This window comes from Carettochelys insculpta, chromosome 1 (genome assembly GCF_033958435.1).
Source record: "Carettochelys insculpta isolate YL-2023 chromosome 1, ASM3395843v1, whole genome shotgun sequence".
NCBI lineage: Eukaryota > Metazoa > Chordata > Testudines > Carettochelyidae > Carettochelys > Carettochelys insculpta.
The window spans coordinates 69415254-69439217 of NC_134137.1; positions in this window are offsets into that span (position 1 = coordinate 69415254).

Genomic DNA, 23964 nt, shown 5'->3' on the forward strand with positions numbered 1-23964 from the left:
ATGTTTAAAACTATTTTACTAACTCTCCCAAAACCCATAACAAACAAAGAAGCTACACTGATTAGGGGGAAAAACAGTCTAGTTAAGAGAGGAAATAAAGGCAGCTATAAAACAAAATATATAGCAAATAGAGGGGGAAATTATAGCAATTAATATAAATCGGAACCTATAAATTTTATAAAATGGAAAAGCCAAGCAAAAAGACTCAAGGAGAAATCTATAGGAAGTAGAATTAAACCAAGTAAGAAGGAGGCATTTAAAGTATATCAACAACAAAAGCAACGGTCCTTTTCCAAAGGAAAATGGTACAGCTGTTGATGCGCATAAGGCAGAGGTGTTTTAAAAGAGCTGCTGCTGGCTCATTAATGCTGATTTCTAACAAATCTTGGATCACTAGAAAAATTCTTGGGGACAAAAAAAAGCTAATGTTGTGACAATATTTTCAAAGAATAAATACAACTAATTATAGGCCTGTCTGCCTGTTATTGAGACTGGGCAAAATAATGTAATGGGTGATACAGAACTCTATTACCAAAGAATAAAAGAAGGTTAACATAATTACCAGCAATCAACAAGGGCTTATGGAAAATAGATCCTGCCAACCTTATTGCTTATATTACAAATTTAGCTGATAAAGGTAAGAGTGTTGATGTAATCTACTTCTTTAAGCCATTTGACTTGCTCCTGTATGACATTTTCATTAAAAATTAGAACATGGCACGCGCTGAATGAATTGGAAGGTGGATAACTAATAGGTCTCAAGATGTAATTTGAAACAGGAAATCATCAATGATTGGATATGTTACTAAAGGAGTCCCACACAAAGCAGCCCTAGGCTCTGTGCTGGCTCGCCAACGGAAGGGGCAGTTGCCCCAGGGTCTGGCAGGAAGAGGAGCAACAGCCAGAGGCTTGGGCTCCTTAAATCACTTTTGGAGCATCAAGATGTGCTGAGCAGTGGCAACCCCCAGCTCCACCCTTTTCTGAGTGTGGAGCAGAACCGCCCACCACCACTTGGCCTGGGGACCCAGGAAATCAGTCAGGTCCCCTGGCCCTATGCTATTTAGTATTTTTTATCAATGTCCTAGGAGAAAACACTAAATCTCTCCTGGTACAATTTTCAGATGGCCAAGAGGTGAGGAATGGCAAATAATAAAAAGGACAAGCCATTGACAGAGGAATTGGGATCACTTCGTAAGCAAACAAACAATATGTGTCAATATAGCCAAATGTAAGACCACAAACATCTATAGGAACAGAGAATGTGGGCTGGCTTTGCAGGATGGGGAACTCTATCCTAAGAAGCAATGACTCTGAAAACGGCTGGTTTCTTGCAGGCAGCAAAAAGGTGAGTCTTGAAAATTATCTCAGGGAGAGAATTTCATGCAGGAGTGGTAACCTGGAATGAAGTCGGGGGGCAGTGTTTCTGACAGAAGCAGGCAACAGGGCATTCAAGGCTTGCATTGCAGGGAGCATGGAAGGTTTAAAATAGCAGAATCCTCAGCTGGCTAATTCTGTACAAGCTGGAGTAGCCCTAGAGATTCAGCACATCAGTTTACTCTTACGAGCAGAAGACAAATGTCAAGGAGAGCCCAGAAGATTTTACATTCCAAAAAGTTCTCCAGCAACAACAGAAAGTCTTCCTTAAAGAAAAATAATTCAATGTTTGAGATGCTCATATAGTGTCCAGATCACTGGTATTATAGAACTGAGCTCAACCTACACTATTAGGGTGTATCTACACAGCAAAGTTTTTTCATAGTAGCTGGGTCTACACGTGAGCACCCTTTTCAAAGAGCAAAAAGTGACAGAAAGAGGTCAAAATCATGACTTTTGAAGGGACGCAACTGCATGTTAAAAGCAGATCAAAGGGTCAATCTGCCCTTTCGAAAGGGAGCGTCCACACAGCTCCAAGCACTCTTTCAAAAGAAGGGAGGCAGAAAATGCCATGGACTGGGTACCATGGCCAACAAGCCCTTCCGGGACTGCAGCCAGCTTCTCCTTTAAAGGGGCCCTCCCTCCCCCCTCCACCCCACATAAGCTGAGGGCCGCCCAGCTGTCACCAGCCTGGCAGGGTCCACCTACGCTCCAGGATGGAGTCACAGCAGCAGCTTCTGCTGTAGGACACCCTCATCCTGAAGATCCTGCTGTCAGTGCTCCCCATTGGTGCCATAGCTGCCCCCCATCTACTTGGGTGCCTGACCAGCCACCCCCAGGCCATGCCCTCCTACCCACCCATGACACCACCGGGCTCCACCCAGCTCACCACTAGGTCCACTCCAGCAGCACAGACTGGTGGGAGCGCCTGGTGCTGGGGAAGTGGGATGACAAATGGTGGCTGCAGAACTTCCACATGTTGAGCCAGATGTTCAATGAGATCTACCACTGGCTCGCCCCCACAGTCTGGCACCAGGACACCTGCATGTAGCCCGCCCTCATGCTGGAGAAGAAGGTAGCAATTAGTATGTGGAAACTGGCAGCCTTGGACTCCTACCCCTCCATGGAACTACAGTTTAGGGTGGGCAAGGCCACCACTGGGGCCGCAGTCATGGAGGTAAGTCACATAACCCCTAGGGGGGCGGGGCAAGGGGAACTCCCCTGCTGCAGGGACCAGGGGGATGGGGGCAAGGCGGGTGAGGGCCAGGCTGGGTGAGGGCAGATAGAAGGTGGAGGTCAGTGGGCAGGCAGGGGGCAGGCAGGGGGTGGGGCCAGGGGGGATGGCCTGCAACACTCTCACAGGATCACATGTCCCACTTCCCCACATGTAGGCCATCAGTGCCATCAACGCAGTGCTGCTGCGCAGGGTCGTCCGCCTGGGGCATCTGGATGCCACCACCGCAGGCTTCAAGGACCTGGGATATGTGAACTGCTTTGGCACCTTGGATGGAGTGCACATTCCCATCCATACCCCAGCACACAGGTTCAGGCAGCATGTCAACAGAAAGGGCTACCATTTGGTGGTCCTCCAGGTCCTGGAAGATGCTAGGGGCTGGTTCACGAACATATACAGGGGCTGTGTCTTCTGGAACTCCATGCTCTGCCAGTGCATGGGGGACAGCACATTCATACCCCAGTGTGAGATCCTGGTTGCGGGGGGGGCATCACCATGCCACTCTGCATGGTGGCAGATGCAGTCTACCCCCTCCAGCCGTAGCTCCTGTGGCCATACACGGGACACCTCGACCTCACCAAGGAGGCATTCAACTAGCCCCTTGACCATGCCTGCAATGTCATGGAGTGGGCTTTCCGGTGCTTGATTGGTACTCCCTTCTTTTCATGAGCGTGTATATTTAGACCTACCTCTGGAATCTACACTATGTACATCTGGTGTAGTAGATCTTTGCCCACAAAAGTTTATGCTCCAAAAAATCTGTTAGTCTAAAAGGGGCCACAGGACCGCTCGTTGTTTTCCATATGGCTATTTCTGTCATTGTGAAAAGATGCTAATGGTATCATCTTTGAGGACTGTGGATGAAAAGTGTACGAAAACATTAGATACTTTTATTGATTAGCTGTTCAGTGTAGTAATGAAATATTAGTCATAGCATGCGTATAATTATATAGTGGGTTGTTACCCTTGGCAGGAATCCAATATTCGGGGTCCTGTTAGGTTGCTTCCATCAGAAGACAAACTGAGTATATGATTAACTATTTCTTTGTAAATAAATAGGACTGCCTAAGGATAATGAAATTCAAGTCAGAAGACCCTGGTTTAAAGAGACACAGACTGTAAACTCCAAATTAAGAATTTTATAACCTTAATCTGCATTCAAACTGCAGTATGCAGACCCAAGCCCGATCAATTGTATACCAGACTTCTGAACGCTTTTTTGAAATGTGGTCACTTCGTTTGGGGCACCAAGGGGGAGAATTTGGCTATCCATCAAACTTGACTATTTAGAGGACAAAGAAAGGAGGGTTTTGGAAAATTATTGGTGGATTTCCAGAGTTTGGATTCAGTGGAGTTGTGTCTATGCTGCACAGCAGAAGCATTTGAGCCCTGAGTGCTAACTTGACTCAGGCTTGGACACTGTACCCCATGAGGCCCTGTTTGAGACCCAGAATAGTGTTATTTGTATGTAGGTGGAAAGAGTTAGGCCTGACCCTGAGTTTGAAATCTGGGCTTACATTGCAGTATAGATATACCCACAAACTACTGTTGATCTTAGCAACATAAAAAGAAACAGATACTATTTTCTTTGCTCAGAAATCCTACTTTTCCAGTCAGTTCTGTGATTCAAGGAACTCTGTCTCTGCTGCTCCTTCTCAGGGCCTCATTCAGGCCTACATCTCTCACTTTTTTATTCCTTCATGATTCTGACACCACACAGATATACAAAGTTGCCAGCAGCCTGGGCTCCATCACATACATTTTCGTGCTTTCCTCACAGAAAACCCTCTTATACTGTCTAGGTTAGTTCTCTTCCCATATGACCAAGAGCTCTGGACATTAACTTCTGCCATTTTGCCTATCTTATTCCATAAGGGAACATACTTATTTCTTTTATTTAGCTTGAAGGAAGGGTGGCTAGCACTCTTATCAGCTTTAATGAGGTCATTGATTGCTCATAGATCAAAGAAACACTTAATGGCAGCCATTAACACCTTCTTGCATAAGAATATGATAATTCAGTCATGATTTTAGATGTTTCAAAAATGAAAATCACCATATAATGTGGCCTAGGGCCTGAACTCTATCAGCCCCACTGACTTCAATTAATTTGCTCTGAAGTAAGTTACAGTTAGGCAGTATTTCCATGGATGCCTAAATGTGTATTTTGCTGCCTAAATTTGAGAACGTATTTGAAAATGTTGACTGTCCCTTATACAGTACACATGGCAACACTTTATGAAGAGCATTTTTCACAGAAAATATGTTGTCTGTGGATAACTGCTGGTGTATTCTAGAGGGGCCTAATCCAGGGTCCTTTGAAGTCATGGAGATGAATTCTCCAATTGTCTTCTGTGGTCACACTCTACAACAGTGATGATTTTTTTTCACACTTAAGTTCCTTGCTAGTTTTTAATACAAAGCCCAAACGTACTCAAATAAATTTTACTCATGCTTGAAAAAGTACCACAATCAGTTTTAGAACAAGGCTTCCTAACTTTATCATAGCATCTCTTTCTAGAAACACATAAAAATGGACGCTTCCCTAACAATATGTGTATCTATGCTGTAAACACTCTGTGACCATGAATAACAATGAAGGAAAATTACTCCTTGTTACTTGCTCAGAAAGAAGCTAATCATGCGAGGAAGACTAACCTTACTTTTTGGCAAATAATAGGCAGTCCTGTGGCATATTAAGGACTAACAAATTTATTTGGTCATGAGCTTTAAGGGGCAAAACTAACCTTCTTCAGATGTTTAGGAGACTATAGACACTACACAGAGTGAAAGTTTTAAGAATTCCCTGTTAGGATTAAGTCTTTGCTTGATTGGTAAGAGCTGTCAGGGAACAAGTTTCCTAAATCAGGAGTGAGCTGTTGTTACAGAATGGTTTTGTAAAGCCTGTACAGTCACTTGTGTAAAGTCCATTTAAAGCAACCTGCTAATAGTGCCAGGACCACAACATCTGTGACTAAAGCAAAAGAAGTGGTAAGTGAAGCTCAGGGAACCAAACAAATGTTACTTTTCCCATTGTGATTCTGATGTGAGTGAAAATGGTCCCAGAATATTTCTTTCACCACATTAAATGGAAGGAACTAATTAAAAACATCATTGTTCAGGGATAGCTATGGGAAGATGAAATACATCCCTGAGGACTTTGTTGTTAAGCCAAACTTTTTGCCTTGTGTATATTACTAATGTTGTGGTTTTTTAGTCTTCCGGAGTCATAGTTGGATATTTAATGAGCCAGAATCTGCACCTGAACTCACAGGCCGTTTCTACACAAGCCACTTCCTTTGGCATGCTAATACACGGAGCGAAAGAGCTAATGAGGTGCAGATGCAAATTCCCCATGCCTCATTAGCATAACGCCATGTGATTTGGAGTCCTGAAGACCATTCTTCCGGACTCCAAAACACCTTGAAGAAGCGTGCCCCTAGGGGTGCTTCCAGAAGGAAGTCCTTCTTCCGGACGTCCCTTCTTCCTGAAAATTTTTGGGAAGAAGGGGCCTCTGGAAGGAAGACTTCCTTCCGGAAGCGCCCCCGGGGGCCACGCTTCTACACAGCGTTTTGGAGTCTGGAAGAATGGCTTTCTGGACTATAAATCACGTGATGTTATGCTAATGAGGCGTGGGGAATTTGCATCCACACCTCATTAGCATCTTTCACTCCATGTATTAGCATGCCACTTCCGAAGGAAGTGGCCTGTGTAGAAACAGCCACACTGAGTTGTGCTGTCATAGTTATTCCCACTGATGTAAATGGAGCCACTCAACTCCACTCTCCATGTCTGTGGCCACACTAGCCTCTTCTTTTGGAGGAACTATGCTAACGTGGCACTTTGGCAGATGCTAATGGGGCAATGCTATGAATATACAGCACCTCATTAGCATAATGGCAGCGGCAAGCATTTCAAAAGTTCTGCTTTCGAAATGCACACCCCTGTGTAGCCAGGGACTTCTGGAAATGAAATCAAATGGGAATAAGGGGCTTTTGAAATCAGGGGGTTGTTTTGAAAGGGCCCCAGATACCGTTGACGTGCACTTAGAAAGCGGCACTTTCGAAACACGCTTGGCTGCCATTATACTAATGAGGCACTGCATATTCATGGCAATGCCTTATTAGCATCTGCTGAAGTGTCACAGTACCATAGCCCCTAGGGGCTAGCGTGACTACAGCCCATGAGTAAAGATTGCAGAATTAGGCTTCAAGTGAATAAGTTAGGAGCTACGTCTACACGAGCACACTACGTCGAAGTAGCCTATTTCGAAGTAAGAACATCGAAGTAGGCTACTTCGATGCGTATCATCTACACATCCTCCAGGGCTGGTGCCGTCGACGTTCAATGTCGAAGTAGTGACAGGGAATGTCGAAAGGAGCCGCCCCAGAAGGAAATGCAGAGAGTCCACACACACAAGCACCCTCTTTCGAAATAAGGGGCCAGGAAAGCCCGCGGACCGGGTCATAGGCTGGACTAGCCCTTCTGGGGCAACAGCAAGCCGCTCCTTTAAAGGGCCCCTCCCAGACACACCCAGCCTCCACAGCATGAGGTCTGCAGAGCAGTAGCCACTCTCTCGCAGACAAAGTCACAGCAGATATGGACACGCAGCAGCAGCAGCAGCAGGAAGAGGAGGTCCCACAGGTAGTCATCCAGAGGGCAAGCACCCTGCTAGGTGCTGCCCGGGAAGCTGCCCAGTGGTTCTTGCCAGAGAAGCCCTCCCTGGAGGCAGATGGGGATGCCCCTGACCACCAGGGTCCCCTCTTCCTCCCCCCCTAGGCTGCTCCCCCACCTCTGGAGCTACCCCACCAGCTCCGAGTGGTGGGAGCAGCTCGTCATGCGGGAGTGGGATGACAATATGTGGCTCCAGAACTTCCGCATGCGCCAGCAGACCTTTCTCAAGCTCTGCCAGTGGCTCACCCCAACACTGAGGCACCATGACACCTGGATGCGGCGCACCCCCCCCCCGTCGAGAGGAGTGTCGCAATAGCCATCTGGAAGCTGGCCACTCCAGACAGCTATTGCTTCATGGGACACAAGTTTGGAGTGGGAAAGGCCACGGTCGGGGTCGTCGTCATGGAGGTAAGGAGGCCTGGGCATGCACCCACTGGGGGGCAGGGAGGCTGGCTGTGGGGCTGGGGAGGGAGGGGCCGGGTGTGGGGCTGGGGATGGAGGGGCACCGGGGAGGGAGGGGCTGGGTGGGTGGGGTACCCGGGAAGGTGCCCGGGAGGGGGGCCTGGGAGAGGGGCCCTGGGGCACCCTGCACAGCCTCATGGGCACCTGTGTTCCCTCCCCACAGGTGGTCCGTGCGCTTAACGTCATGTTGCTCCAGAGGGTTGTCCAACTAAGGGATCTGGATGCAGCCGTCACCGGATTTGCCTCCATGGGGTTCCTGAACTGCTTCGGGGTCCTGGATGGGACCCACATCCCCATCTGTGCCCCCAACCACAGAGGAGGAAGATACACTCTGTGGTCCTGCAGTACATGGTGGACAGTCGGGGCTGCTTCCAGAACATGTACGTGGGCTGGCCCAGCTGCACACACGATGTACATGTTTTTAGGAACTCGGGCCTGTGCCGCTGGCTGGAGGCGGGGACCTACATCCCCCAGAGGGATCTCCTTCTGGGGGACATCACTGTGCCCCTCTGTCTCATGGCAGATGCGGCCTACCCCCTCCAGCCCTGGCTCATGCGCCCGTACACCGGCCACCTCAATGCCAGCCAGGAGCGGTTCAACGCCCACCTGAACCACACTCACCAGGTGGTGGAGAGAACATTCAGCCACCTGAAGGGCCGCTGGCAGTGCCTCCTTGCCCGACTGGACGTCAGCCTCCAAAACATACCCCAGGTTATGGGCGCATGCTGCACGCTCCACAACATTGTTGAGAGCAAGGGGGAGCCTTTTGTCCAGTGGTGGGTGGTTGACGCTGTCACAGGTCTCCCCCCTGCTGGCTGCCGCACCCAGCAGCCAGGGCTACCATGAGGGGTACACGTCCGTGAGGCCCTGTAGGCCCACTTCGATCAGGGAGACCCCTGAGCACCTCCCTGGCCTTCCCCAGAAGAACCCCCCCCCACACACAGCCCACACACTGCCCCCAACATCCACATGCCACCCCCACAACAAGCACACATGTCCAGCTGTTTGGAAGATAAAACCATCTTTTTTCTGAAACCTGATAACTTATTTTGTTCACAACAGAAACTGCAACCAATATATGAAAAGGGGGACAACTATATACATGGGGGACAACTGTATACATGGGGGCCTGGCAGACGGCTCAGCCATTGGCCCATCAGTCCAGGGTGGGGATAGAGGAGTGCAACCCCTCGCAGGTACAGCTCGCAGCTCCCGCTCCCCCTGTGTCTGTGGTCCCCAGTGTGGCCAGCTCGGGGCTGGGAGGACCGGCAAGTACGGCCAGGATGCCTCCACTGGCTGGTCTTCAGCACCAGTGGGCTCTGTGGAGCTCACAGGTGGTGGGGCGGCAGGCAGGGCAGCAGGCAGTGAGGCGGGTGGGCCGGCAGGCGGTGCTGCGGGGGGGCCTCGGGTGGAGCAGCAGGGAAGGTGGCCTGGGGGGCAGTGGGGGTGGGAGCTGGGTGATGGCCTCCTGGATCGAACCGGCTATGTCCCGAAAGACCCTCATAAAGTCCTCACATGCCGCCCACTGCCGGGTGGACTCCTCCTGGTCAAAGCGGAGTCTCTCCTCTGCCACCTCCGTCTTCCGCCGGAGAGCTGCCAGGTGCTGTGTGTCCACAGGGGCCATCCCCAGAGTCCAGCAGTGGCGGGACCGTCCTGCTGCCCTTGGGGGTGTCTCCGGGTGCTGGCAGTGGCTGACCTCCGGCGGGCTGTCAGGGACGACGGAGAATGCCTGGCTGCCTGGGGCATCAGATGCTGCAGCTGGAGAGGAGAGAGGGAGAGGAAGGCTGTTAGTACAGTGCCCTGGCCCATGGCCCATTCCCCTCTCCCCCTCTTGGGTGCTGGGTCTCCGTCCCCATCGGTGGGTGTGATGTCCCTGTTGGCTGTTGCCATGGCATTGTCCCCCCGCCCCCGGGGTTAAGGCTGAGTGCTGTCCATGGGTGGGGGTGCTGATGGGAGCTGATGGCCGTGCCACTGTTCTGGGACCATACCGTGGCTGGGTGTTTGCAGGTTGGGGTCCACTGGGGGTGTGTGAGGCTCCCGGTCGTGTCTGGTGCCCCTGCCCTGTGGCCCATGGCTGTGTGCTCTGTAGGGTATGTACCTGACCATCCCTTGCCGCGGTCGGGGGAAGCCTGGTGGGTGGATGCCTGGCTGATGCTCTGGGAGGGGTGGTCGATGAGGAGCCCCCCCTCCTCGCTGCTGGACCCCTCCTCCGCTGTCCCAAGTGGGGCTCCTTGGGTGGCCCCAGGATGTGGGGCTGGCCTCTGGGCCAGACCCCGGCTCCGAGGCCTGCTGGGGCTCGTCGGCCATAGTGTCAAGGGTGGCTGGTGGGGAGGAGGTGTCCTGGGGGCCCAGGATGGTCCTGAGCTTCCTGTAATGGGGCAAGTGGTGGGGGTGGCCCCGGACCATCTGGCTGAGTCCCGGGCCTGGGCATACCCCTGCTGCAGCTCCTTCACCTTACTCCGGATTTGATCTGGAGTGTGGGCAGGGTGACCCTGGGTGGCCAGGCCCTCGGCCAGTCAGGTGAATGCTTCTGCATTCTGGCGCTTGCTCCCCAACACATGAAGCACGTCCTCCTCATCCCAGAGCCCCAGCAGGTCTCAGAGCTCAGCCTCTGACCAGGAGGGGCCCTGCCTCTTTTTGGCCCCCCACTTGGCTGCTGGGGGTGCCTGGGTTCCCTCAGGAGGGGAGCCCTGGGGGCACTTGGGAGGCTGGCTTGAGGCCATGGGTGGTGGCAGTGCAGGCTGTGGCCTCTGGAAAGCATGCAGGGCTCACATGTGCATGTGCTGCTGCCTGCACGCTCTCAGCTTCCTGCCACAGGAAATCCGGGTTCGTGGTGCTTTAAAGGCTGCTGCGTGCAGGAACCATAGGGCCCTGCAGGGGCTGGACAGAGTGTCTCAACCCCTCAGCTGATGGCTGCCATGGAGGACCCCGCTATTTTGAAGTAGCGAGACACGGATCGTCTACACACACCCTACTTCGACGTTCAACGTTGAAGTAGGGCGCTATTCCCATCTTAGATGCGACGGGTGCTATTTCGACGTCGTGTTGGCTACTTCGAAGTAGCCGGCTAGTGTAGATGCACTCAGGGTGTTAGGATGTATTAAGAACAAAAGAGAGACAAAAGAGGAACATGTGTGTCACTGGTTATAAATACCTCTGGCACATTCTCATCTTGAATACTGCGTTCAATTTTTGTGACCTCAGCTTTAAAAAGCTGTGTTGGAAAATAAAATAAAAAAAAATTATAGAGGAGGAAAAGTGTTTGGAGATCTGTTAAATGGAAGGTTCCATGTGATGTGATTACAAAGCACCAAATTACTTATAAAAGTTGGGAAAGAAAAATAATTGGGATATGACAGAGGTTTACACAACAATGCAGAGATTCTCTTGTGAGCCACCTGCCGTCCTGTTCACATTCTTTCCCATTCTCAATTAAAACAGCCTGTGGCAAATACAGCAATTGCTTACAAGTAATTGTTCTACAAATGGAAAAGTAGCATTACAAAGCCACACTGCATCTGGCAAACTGTTGATTTATTTTACTTGTAGTGGTCCTTTAATGCAGGTTAGCAGTTTAGAAATAAGGGGAAAGCCCATGACCAATGGCCCACGGACCACAGTCTGATAGCCTCTGGGATAGTAAATGCCATCTACCACTTCTATTTATCCTCTGCTATCATACAAAATCAAGGGTAAGCTCCTCAGCATTGGGCCAGTCATCCTGGAGCAGAACTGGCAGGATGCAGCATGCTGGGTTTTTCACTCTCTTTCATAATTAGGTCACTGTTGGGGTGCAGGGTATCTGACTTAATGGAGTATTGACAGTTGGTGCTGTGTGAAATACTCTGAGAATTTGTCTACAAGCTGCTGATTTCCCTCCTCCAGAATGCTGCTGGAATACGTTTCCGAAGCACGTATTTCCAAGCCGGCATTTACTTTAAGCTCCCAAAGGTGAGACGTCTCAGACAACAGAAGACTTCTTTTGTGTTGAGAATAATTCATTAGCGCTAGCACTAGGGTGTTCAGGGATGAATCTTTGGGGAGTGTAGTACTCCCTTCTTAGTAAGACACCTGTTGCCTTCTTTGACTGAGATTTTTTTGAAAACATTGTTCAGATGTTCAGGGAATCAATGAGTTATAAGACTGGTTGCAGATTAGGTTCTCTTTCCTGTGAGCTTTCTCATGTTACTTTTTGATGCCTGAGGATAGAATAGAGTCACCGGACCTTGCAGAGGGTAGTCTAGCTAACCAGAAGCGTTTCATTGGGAAGAAGGATAGATGGCAGTAATGCCCTTCGTTAAATTTTGATTCTTTGAGACAATCAGCTTCGTGCCAACTGGGACTCCACCGAAGGCTGGATTGAAGTTGTATTGAATAGTGTATCTCCTAGCTGCCTGGAGCATGCTTCCTTTCTAGTAACAGAGAGAAAGCTGTGCTAGTCCATATATTATTGTAATACCCAGAGGTACTAAGACCTCATCCGGGGTGAGTGAAGTCTCTGCTCTACACCCTTGGCTGAGAGCCAGTTGGCCTTTAGCTCATGTGGTAGACTGCAGGGCTTTAGACTCTTATGCTTGCAGGATCTATCCCTAGTGCTGGCAACCAGGGTCTGTCAGCATTACAACCAGTGCGTTGGCTGGGGAGAACTGCTGGAAGGTCTCAGAAGCTGGGGATGTGCCCAGTACTGAGACCTTAGTGGGGTGAATAAAGTCTGCTCTACAGCCTCAGCTGAGAGCCAGATGGCCTTAAGCTCATGTGGTAGAGTTCAGGGATTTAGACCCTATGACTGCACGTTCTACAAAAACAAAAAAGTTAGAATTATCACTTTGGCCCATTACAGTATGCTTGTAGTGTGGCTAGAACTGTGCCTTCTGGCACTGCTGGAGCTCGTGCCAAACAATAGCAGCATTGACATTATGACACGGATAATGGCATGGGCCAGCTCCCTACTATAGACTCATGGGATTAAGCAGGATTGAATTGAGTTGGCTAGCCTGGGCTGCCATCTCTTCCAAACCATCTACAAAGTGATTTTTAGTGCCCTAGCTTGAGCTGAGCTAGTGCATTCCTGTTGCCTCAAATAGGGAAATGTGCAGCCATATTCTTAGAGGTTCCTAGCAAAAGTGAGGTTGTATTCTTTCTCTAGGTTCAGTGGACCTCCTAGAGGCCTCTACCAGAATCTCTGGTGATAGAAGCTGGGATACAACTTGAGTGACATCCTGTCCATTACTTTAAATTACTTGATGACTTTCCTTTTCATTATTGTTTTGCATTCTGTGCCATGCTACTGTTAGGCAGGTGGTATAGATAATTTTAACTATGGAACATAATGCTGAAAACAGGGGCTGCTAATCTGAGTAAACTAAAAAATAATCCCATTGATTTTCCTTACTCCTCATGATATTGAGGAGAACAGGGATTGACTGTCAACCCAAGATAGTTTGATTTTGTGTGTCCCTACTAGGCGCTTGAAATCAAACCCCAGAAGATCAACCCTGACCAGGCTGACCTTGTGCACAGTGAAGACATACCCTAGCATATGCACAAGTAGTTAATTCTCTGCCCTCCGCAGTGAGAGACCTGTGTGACGTGGAGTGCTTATTTTTGTTATTATACATGTTGCTACATGTTTGTCAGACTAAGCAAGTGAAAGACATGTATATGAGTGGCTGTGTCTACACTAGCCCCAAACTTCGAAATGGCCATGCAAATTCTCATCCCATCTGCTCATAGGAATAAGGGGACTTCGAAGTAGGCGGGGTCCTTTTGAAAAGGAGCCCCATTGGGACAAGCTGCGCGGCGGTGAGCTGCGTCAATTTCGAAGTGCCACGGCCGCCCGCATGCTAATGAGGCGCTGAATATGTATTTCAGCACTTCATTAGTAAACTTCGAAATGGTCATTTGCATGGCCATTTCAAAGTTTGGGGCTAGTGTAGTAGTGGAGACATAGCCAGTAAGTGACAGGCAACCAAAGCTAATGACTGGGTCATGTGAGTGGCCCTTCCTCATCTCAGTAGCCGTGTCTACACATGCACACTACTTCAAAGTAGCGGCACTAACTTCGAAATAGCGCCCGTCACGGCTACACGTGTTGGGCGCTATTTCAATGTTAACATCGACGTTAAGCGGCGAGACGTCAAAGCCGCTAACCCCATGAGGGGATAGGAATAGCGCCCTACTTCGACGTTCAACGTCGAAGTAGGGACCGTGTATTCATTGCGCGTCCCTCAACATCGAAATTGCAGGGTCCTCCATGGCGGTCATCAGATGAAGGGTTGAGAGACGCTCTCTCTCCAGCCCCTAAGGGGCTCTATGGTCACTGTGTGCAGCAGCCCTTAGCCCAGGGCTTCTGGCTGCTGCTGCTGCAGCTGGGGATCTATGCTGCATGCGCAGGGTCTGCAACCAGTTGTTGGCTCTGTGGACCTTGTGTTGTTTAGTGCAACTGTGTCTGGGAGGGGCCCTTTAAGGGAGCGGCTTGCTGTTGAGTCTGCCCTGTGACCCTGTCTGCAGCTGTTCCTGGCACCCTTATTTCAATGTGTGCTACTGTGGCGTGTAGACGTTCCCTCGCAGCGCCTATTTCGATGTGGTGCCGCGCAACGTCGATGTTGAACGTCGACGTTTCCGGCCCTGGAGGACGTGTAGACGTTATTCATCGAAATAACCTATTTCGATGTCACTACATCGAAATAAGCTATTTCGATGTAGCGTTCACGTGTAGACGTAGCCAGTGAGCCACAAGACTTTTTGTTACCAAAATCATCTTCCAAGGTAAAGTAATTTGGCTCACTGTGCTTGTGTCCTTCGAATTTGTGGGGTGTGCCCCCATTGAACTAGAGAAGCACTTTGATTGGATGCAGAGGGAACCCACGGCTCTCACAGTCAATATTGTGTGCAATCAGGGTGCCCCTCAGTTCACTAGCCCTTGCTTTACTTGTGTCGCTTTAGTAATACTGGTAGGAAAAAGAAAAAAAAGTATGGCTACATCTACACTGCATTACCCTTTCAGAGGAGGAATATCAATGAGGGAGATTGAAAATGCAAATGAAATGCTGATTTATGAATCTTACCCCTCATTTGCGTAAGCTTGTGCAGTCGCGTTTCTGGGAGCAGCTTTTCCCGAAACAAAACCAGCCATGTAGATGGGGTTCTTTCAAAAAAAAAATTTTTTTTTTCAAAAGAACCCTTCTTGCTAGTTAGTTTCAGAAAGAAGGGGTCTCTCAAAATATGGTTTTTCTTTTGAAAGAAGCCCATCAACAGGGCTGTTTTTGCTTTTGGAAAAGTGTCTTCTGTAAATGGGATTGGATGAGATTATACAAATGAGGCATGAGTTTTGTAAATCAGCACTTCATTTGCATTTCATTTCCCTTATTTGCATTCCTCTTTTGAAAGGGAACTGTAGTGTAGATGCAGCTTACATGAATGGGAACCAGCAGAATCTGCAACCCTGCATGTGGGCAATAGTAAGGAAAGTGTCTTGTGGGCCACACTTGGAACCCTGATGTGCCACATGCAGCCTGAGGGCTACAGATAGCCCACTGCTGGCTTATGTTATTGTGGGACTTTATCCCACAAGCTTGGGCCAGCTCTGCTTCCAAGTCTGGTGCTCTCTTCTTTAGGCAACATGTGTTGTCTCTGTGAAAAATGTCTTTCTTCACATATGCCTAATGCTGACAGACCTGGGTTGCTAGCCCCAGGGATAGAACCTGCACGCATAGGATCTAAAGCCCTGCACTCTTCCATGTGAGCTAAAGGCCAACTGGCGCTCAGCTGAGGCTGTAGAGCAGAAACTTCATTCACCCCAGATGAGGTCTCAGTACCTCTGGGTACTACATACGAATGAGAATATTTGTGTGTGAACAAGAGTATTTGTTTAACATTTATTAGTGCTTTGAGTGATTTGTTATTCCTTACGCCATACATGGGAGGTGAGTATAATTGGTCAAGGAAGGATAAGTTTCCCTAGTGCAGCCACCAACCCACTGCCAGATAGCTGGGCCATGTTGGCCAAGTCTCTTCCCCAAACCTCCCACAGCCTTCTGCTGCCTGCCATACCTGGTAAACTTCCACAACTCCACACACCCACTCCCCTGAAGGTCCCTACTTCTTGCCACAGTTTTTCCTCCTTGGGGGCAAAAGAGTGAGAAGGGATGCCTTTAGCCAGTTACAGGAAGGAAGGGAGGGTCTGGTAGGGTGATACCAGTCAGTGGTGAGTGTTTGTGGGGGGTATTCTTTGGGCAGGGAGGAGACTGAGGTGGCTCCACCACATGCTGGGCCCACCCCAACACTCAACGGTGCCAGCAAAGAAGCCAAATGCTGGGCCTGGCCTGGTTCAGACAGGTGACAAGGGGCTTTCTGGGCTTCTCTGCTCGTGGGATAGGGAAGTGTGGGATTCTGGCCGGCAGGTAGGTGGGGTCTCAGACAGAAGGTTTGGGGCAGCGACAGCAGGCTAGCTTCCCCAAAGGAGGGTTCATCTTCAACTCATGAGTCCCTTGTTTATAAGGTTTCAGTCAATCTGGGAGAAAATAATATCCTTTCTCACACTGGCTGGATAGAGAACCCTCAGTCTGTGGATCCTATAAAATACAATTTATTTCCATTAATCTTTTGTCATATAAGTATGAAAAACAAATATAGTAGAAATCAAAGGCTCTTCTCAAACTAGTGACAGAAAAAATAGTCAATTTATTTGCAGGGAATAATTTGATGACTGGAGCCTTGGAGAAGAGATTGTTACATCACTTATTTTGCTGGAAGTGTAATGGGCAGAGGGAAGATTGAAAGATCATAGATGAATGGATAAGACAAAACCTTGTTTTTATACTTTATATTAACTAAAATATTTATAAAAAAAGTCACGCTCTTATGTATCACTCAGATAAAGCTCTAGCTGTTCCAATAATATAAACGAAACATAAGCGTGACTGAGTGAGGGAAGGAGGGCCTGGCATCCCAGGGCTTACAGAAAGCCTCTGGGATCAGCTAGCCCCACCCCACTTTACCTGCAACCAATGCCAGGCTGGGAAGGAGTTAAAAAGAAAAGAGACCAGTTCAGTCTTGGGGCACCTAGCAAGGAGCCAGGAGCCCAGTTCAGCAGTCTAAGGACATGAACCATAGTCTGTCCACTCAGCAGCCACAAGGGGCAAGTAAGGCTTCAGTTTGCCCCTTGGGCAAAGTGGGGAACCTCCTGACAAGCTCTAGCTAAGGGGAATCTGGGCTTTTGAGGCTGCGCTCAAACCTGAAGGACTTGACTAGAAAGTGGTTTGGAGATCCCAGGCCATGAGCATAGGGGGAAGGAGGCCACTGCCACCCCTCTTCTGGCTGCCTAGTCTGTGATATAGCCACCAGTCTACCTAGCCACCAGAGACTTGGCCATAACATTTCCAAGAAAAATCACAGCACAGGACCATGCCTGTGGAATGGGTAAAGTAGCATTGAAATGGGGATCATAACCACTGTTCTTCCTGTTGAGACATCTGTCAGAAACGATTAGGCTCTTTTGTGGAAAAATAGGGACCTTCATCTCCAAACAAAGATAAACATTGCTGCCCAGAATGAAAGCATATGTGAACCTGCTCAGGAATTAGCCTTGTATGATGGAGAATTTTTTTTGCTGGCTCTAAGATAGGTGGGCAGACATAAAAGACAAGGGACAGAAGCAGCTAGAAAACTAAGATGACAGTAAAAGAAGTGGTATTCATAAGACCCTGAGAGAAAGCAAGTAGAGGGAGTTTTCTGAGCACAGAGGGCTGGCCGGAAAGGCAAGTATGGAATAAAAAAAGCAGTCATGTAGCACTTTAAAGACTAACAAAATAATTTATTTGGTAATGGGAATACATGGGACAGACACACCTCTTCAGATCTGGACATAGTGAACTGACACAAAGAATATATAACAGAGAGATAAAAAACAAACAAACAAAAAATGAAATGAAATGAAAACCAACAAATCAGCTGGGGAGGGAGACAAAGGGTAGTGAGGAGGTGGAAGAAAATTACTACAAGTATATATTAAGTGACTGCCCCATGAAAGCTCATTATCTAATAAATTATTTTGTGGGTCTTTAAAGTGATACAAGACTACTGTTTTGTTTTGTGAAGATACAGACTAACACAGCTACCTCTGTGAGGCATGGAATAGTGAGCTAAGAAACTGCTGTGTGTAGATCAGTAAGACTGCATTGAAGGATATATTGGCTGTCTCATCATTTTTTCCCCCTCATAGTGGAAACCACCCAGAGGGGCACAACAAAGGCTGGCTGGTCATGTCAAAAAGCAGCTGGTCAGGTCAAAAAAAAAAAATAAAACCAATATCTTAAGTACTCTTCCTTTGCATTCTGTTAAATAATTCACTCCAAAGAAAGACATTATGAAATTGATGGAACTGATTGTTTCCTACTCTTGTATCTACACTTAGAAAGCAATCAGGCTGTTCTGTTTCTTTTCCAAAGTGATCCATGGTGTATGTTATTGTGAATGTTTTCAAAATAAGAAGACTTTAGAAAGTCAACATGTGTTATTCATTTGTTAGGAAATAATATGATGATCATTAATAATATGGATTTGAGATTTCCCTCAGGGAACGGTGGGTTACTTGTTAATTCACTCAGCTAACAAGTATGTGGAGAAAAGACGTTTTAAAGAAATGGACTTTGGGTTTATTTTTTTCCCCTGGGACACTTAATATTATAGCAGAAGTCTGTGGAATGACATATGTGCCAGCTAAGAGGAAAAATTACTGCCTGTTCCTAATAATTTAAAGCATGTATCACAAATGAAGATAAAAGGGAATAAAGTATTTAAAGCTTAATGATACAGCGGTAGCAATTGCCCTGTGATAATGAACACAGTAGATTACCAAGCAAAGCTTAATGCATGCCTTGCTTACAAAAAGCTTTTTATAAACAAATATGGGCTGAGTCATCTTCCAAAATTAACACTTAACACAAAAATGAATTGATGACTAAATTAAAATATTCAAGATAAATAAGAAATAGCAAAAAAACATTGTACAAAATAGTCTGGTAGCAGTTTTCTAACAGAAGCCTATCCAGAAATTATAAGTCAGGGTCCTGGGCGCTGATTGTGCCTCTCCCTATAACAGAATAGCAGCTTCAAGAACAACAAGAAGTCTTGTGGCTCCTTGTAGACTAACAGATATTTTGGAGCATAAGCTTCCGTGGGCAAAGACCCGCTTCATCAGATGCATGAGTGGGGGGTGGTGGTTTCAGTGGGGTATTTAAAGAGGGGGGTCCCAGTAAGGGGGGGTGGGGCAGAGCTGACAAGGTCTATTCAGCAGGGTGGAAATGGCCCAGTATCATCAGTGTGTATTAAAAGAGCTGAAAACAAGTCAGAGCAGGTGGGGATGTGAGCCATTGTCAGCGTCTATGGCTCACATCCCCCCTGTCTGATCTGACTTGTTTTTTCCTCTTTTAATAAGTACTGTTGATACTGGGCCATTTCCCCCTTGCTGAATAAACCTTGTCAGCTCTGGCCCTCCCTCTTACTGGGACCCCACTCCTTAAATACCCCTTTGAAACCACCCCCCCCGCACTCATGCATCTGATGAAGCAGGTCTTTGCCCACGGAAGCTTATGCTCCAAAATATCTGTTAGTCTGTAAGGTGCCACAAGACTTTTCGTTGTTCTCAAAGCTACAGACTAACATGGTGACTTCTCTGATACTTGTCAGAACAGTAGCTGTTTTTCATATAATCATAAAATCAAGCCCAGCACCCAACCCAAAGCAGGATCAACTCTAGCTAAATTATCCCAGCCAGGACTTTGTCAAGCTGGGACTTAAAAACCTCTAGGGATGGAGAGGCTACCAACTCTCTAGGTAAAGCACATTCCAGTGCTTCACCACTCTTCTGGTGAAATAGCTTTTCCTAATGTCTAACCTAGACTACCCACCACCGTTATTTGCGACCCTTGCCAACTTGAGACTCCTTTTTCTGCCATCTGTCACTACTGAGAACAGCCATTCTCCATCCTTTTTAGAATCCCATTTCAGGACGTTGAAGGCTGCTATCAAATCACCCCTCACTCTTTTCTTCTGCAAACGAAATAAGCCCAAATCCCTCGGTCTTTCCTTGTAGCTCCGTGGCAATTACCTGGACCTTGGGTCTGAACACCTAGGAGTAATAGGTCCTATGTGTTTGCCTCTTGTCTCCTCTCTTTCTCTATCCTGCACAGGTAGACAAGGAAAAGTAGGGGAGTATGGGGAATGTGAGTTCCATCCTCTTATAGGTTAGCCCAGTCCAGCTAGGCCAGTGTTGGCTCAGCTGGACTGAGTGTACTGGTTTTCTTGAGACTGCAATACCCACCTGAGGAAGTGAGAAAACAAATCAACAGAGCCAGACGTGTGCCACGAAGCCTCCTACTACAGGACAAGCCCAAGAGAGAAACCAACAGAACACCACTAGCCATCACCTACAGTCCTCAGCTAAAACCTCTACAGCGCATCATCAGGGATCTACAACCCATCCTGGACAATGATCCCACACTTTCACAGGCCTTGGGAGGCAGACCTATCATTGCTCACAGACAACCTGCCAACCTAAAACAAATCCTAACAAGCAACTATACACCGCACCACAGTCACTCTATCTCAGGGACCCATCCATGCAACAAACCTCGTTGCCAGCTCTGCCCACATATACACACCAGCAACATCATTACAGGACCTAACCGGATCAGCCACACCATCGTGGGCTCATTCAGCTGCACATCTACCAATGTAATTTATGCCATCATGTGCCAGCAATGCCCCTCTGCCATATACATCGGACAAACTGGACAGTCTCTATGTAAAAGAATAAATGCACACAACTCAGACATCAGAAATGGCAATATACAAAAACCCATAGGAGAGCACTTCGATCTCCCAGGACACACAGTAGCAGATTTAAAAGTAGCTATCCTGCAGCAAAGAAATTTCAAGAACAGACTCCAAAGAGAAATTGCTGAGCTACAATTCATCTGCAAATTCAATACCCTCAGCTCAGGATTAAACAAAGACTGTGAATGGCTGGCTAAATACAAAAGCAGCTTCCCCTCTCTTGGAGTTCATACCTCCAGATCTACTGATGACAATACAACTCAGCCTGCCTGACTGAGCTAACCTCGTTATCCCCAGCCTTGCTCTGGCCTATTTATACCTGGCCTTGCAGATTTCCAGGACCAGCATCTGAAGAAGTGAGTTAACTCACGAAAGCTCATGCTCTAAACTTTTCTGTTAGTCTATAAGGTGCCACAGGACCCTTCGTTGCTGCTACAGATCCAGACTAACACGGCTACCCCTCTGATACTGGTTTTCAGAGTGTGCTTATTTGATGATGGTTTGAAGCGGGATCAAGGGAGCGACAGGCAGGGAAGTACTCATCATTTCCAGGCATGTCCATGAATTGGAAAGTGTCCTAGCACTGTTTCTGAGATAGCACAACTTATGCACCCCACTTTTGCCTGGGGCTGTGTTTAAGGACTCTAGCTGATGGTGCTTTTTAATTGTGCAGTTACAGTCTATCCATATTTGCATTTAGTTTCAAAAGTAGTTACATAATTCACAAGATTGCTGAAAATATCAGAGAACACTAATGAGGAGGGAAACGACTTTTTAAAAACTTCTTTCCTTTTATTCCTGTAGACTGCCTTTATTAGCATGTGTTGAAAACTGCTGCTATGAACAGACTCTGATCATAATTACAAGCAACTTTTATCTTTTCAGAGTGATATTAGTTGGGGGTGAAAAGATAATTAACTTAATGGTTTGGGCTGGAATTTAAATCACTTTATTTAGAGGAAAGGGCCAGAGGGTACCATTTGAACAAAAGTACTGCTAAGGATTCTTATACAGAGCTTCCTTTCACAGATAACGTGCAGTTCTAAACATCTGCTGATATCCTGTTGTTCAAACAGTGTGTATTTTGTTTCTTTTGGTAATACATCTGATTTGAGTAATGGAATAATATTGGTCAGCACCTGGAATTTATTGTGAGATATAATACTTGGGTTCTAAACCTGACTTGTCCCAGTGGGAAGATGTAAAATAAAATATTAAACATTGAGATGACTTACATTAAAAATCTCTTTATCTTTAATTAAATGAATTTTGAGGCAGATCCTCATCTGATGTACATCAGTGTGGCTCTCTAGAAGTAAATGGAGCAGCATCAATTTACATCAGCTGAACTTCTAGCACAAAAACTGAACAGTGAACACTGCAAAATAAAAATGTGTGTGTGCATAGTTGTATATATAGTTGCCCCCTCTTACCTGAGTAGTTAGCCAACTTTTATGGCCCCTCTGGGTTGCTTCTGATGGAAGAAGAAATTGATTATAGCCAGGTGTTTCTTTGATGCAGTAATGTTTATGTACCAAGAATGAATACAAAGGCCTGTTTTCCTGAATATGGTAGGAACAAAACAAAAGGCAACACTCCTTTGTTCAGAAATGTAAATCTGCTTCTGGTCAGTACTGTGCCCCAACGAAGCTTTCTCCTAGCTTCAAATTCACCAGTGCTTCTCTGACTGTCCTTTGGCTTTCTGCCTGTTTTCCTTTGGGATTTCTGCATCTGAGAGAGACAAAGACACATATACTGCATTTGTAATCAGTCCCTCCGCTCAACTAGTTCATTACGTGAGTGGCTAGTCCTTCTGGTAGAGGCTTTTATTGTTTCAGCTTCTGCTTTATTACATTCATAAAGAAGTTTACCTGCTTCTTACCTTTATCTTGAGTGAAGGGTGTCTGTCCTACCAATCACCTTCAATGATGCCCGTGATTAGGTCAAAGACGTGCCTGCTGGTATCTGCCCTTATAAGGAACAAATGAAGAAAGGAGACAAAAGAAGTAACAGTGAAGTAGCTCCAAATGGTAAATTGGTCTCAGGAAGGATGATAACATTATTTCTATCACGTCCCTTTTGTCCTTCTATGTCCTCCCCCCTCCCAATGTATGTGTGCTTGGGATCTGGAGCAGTGAGTGGGTTGTTTCACTTTGATTGGAGGGAAAACTCCATTTTTAATTATATAATTAAATCACACAAACCAAATTATAAACTGTTTACTGAATTGGAGAAGCTTGGAAAATATTATTTGTGTTGGATCCAGGGTTGTACTAACAGCAATATTTTATGTTAGAAAAGGATCTAGCTGGAGAGAATCAATGGAAGTGAATTTTTAATGGAAAGGGTGTAATTCTTTTGAAATACTCTTAGTTGTTATTACTAAACTCAACTGGACAGGAGAAGCTTATTTGGCCCTTCTGAATGGAAGCCTCCGCTGAAGAGTCAAAAGTGGATGCACGCTTATTAGAATGACTGTGTCTACCTCCACACAGCTTCATTCCCTCTTAGCAATGACACATCGCCTGACCCACAGGAGGCCAAGCTACACCAGATGGTCGCTTCAACATCATCAGCTTGGTGCTTTCATTGAACAAATATGGCTCATTTCCTGATTTACGTTCTGGCTTATGTTTTTCTTTGACTCTCTTTGGAGGGCAGGATGCCTGCTCAGAAGCTGGTCAGCTTTCTGAAATATTTCATGGCCTGTTACTGCTAAGGAATGAGGGAATAATATAGGCAGCCTTCATCACGCTTTGAGTTACATTTATTCTGCATGATCCTCTGAGCTTATGCCAGTGTTGTTATTCTAGTTACAGTTGTGCATATCTGTATGCAAGGAGAAGAATGTTTATCCTGAGCAGGGAACATAGAGATGGGCACAGATGATGGACTGGAGATTATATAAACTGTATTTGCTTTACGTTGTTTTGAAACCTATGGAATCCGTTCAGTGTTATCATTGGAGACAGATAAAATGTTTCTGAGCATATCTAGAAAATGTTTTAAAACACATTCCTTTTAACTGTTCTTCTTTTGTGTTCATGAATTTACTAGCAGAAATGCTCACAAAGGCTTGATAGGACATCACTGAACTTAGTGTATGTGGAGGTGAGTGGTGTCTTCCATATATTTCATCCAATACTGGTAGGGCCTAATGTTAAGTGAATATTACAAAATATTTACAGAAAGGGAATTTGAAATCATAAGACTGTAGATTATAAACTCTTATGGGATGAGAAAGCTGTCTCTTACTATATGTTTGTACAGAACATATTTCAATAGGGCCATGATGTTAACTGGAACCTGTAAGTAATACTATAATATGAACATTTAATAATTATATGGTAAAAAGAGAGCACAATAATTAAAGTAGTTTAGTG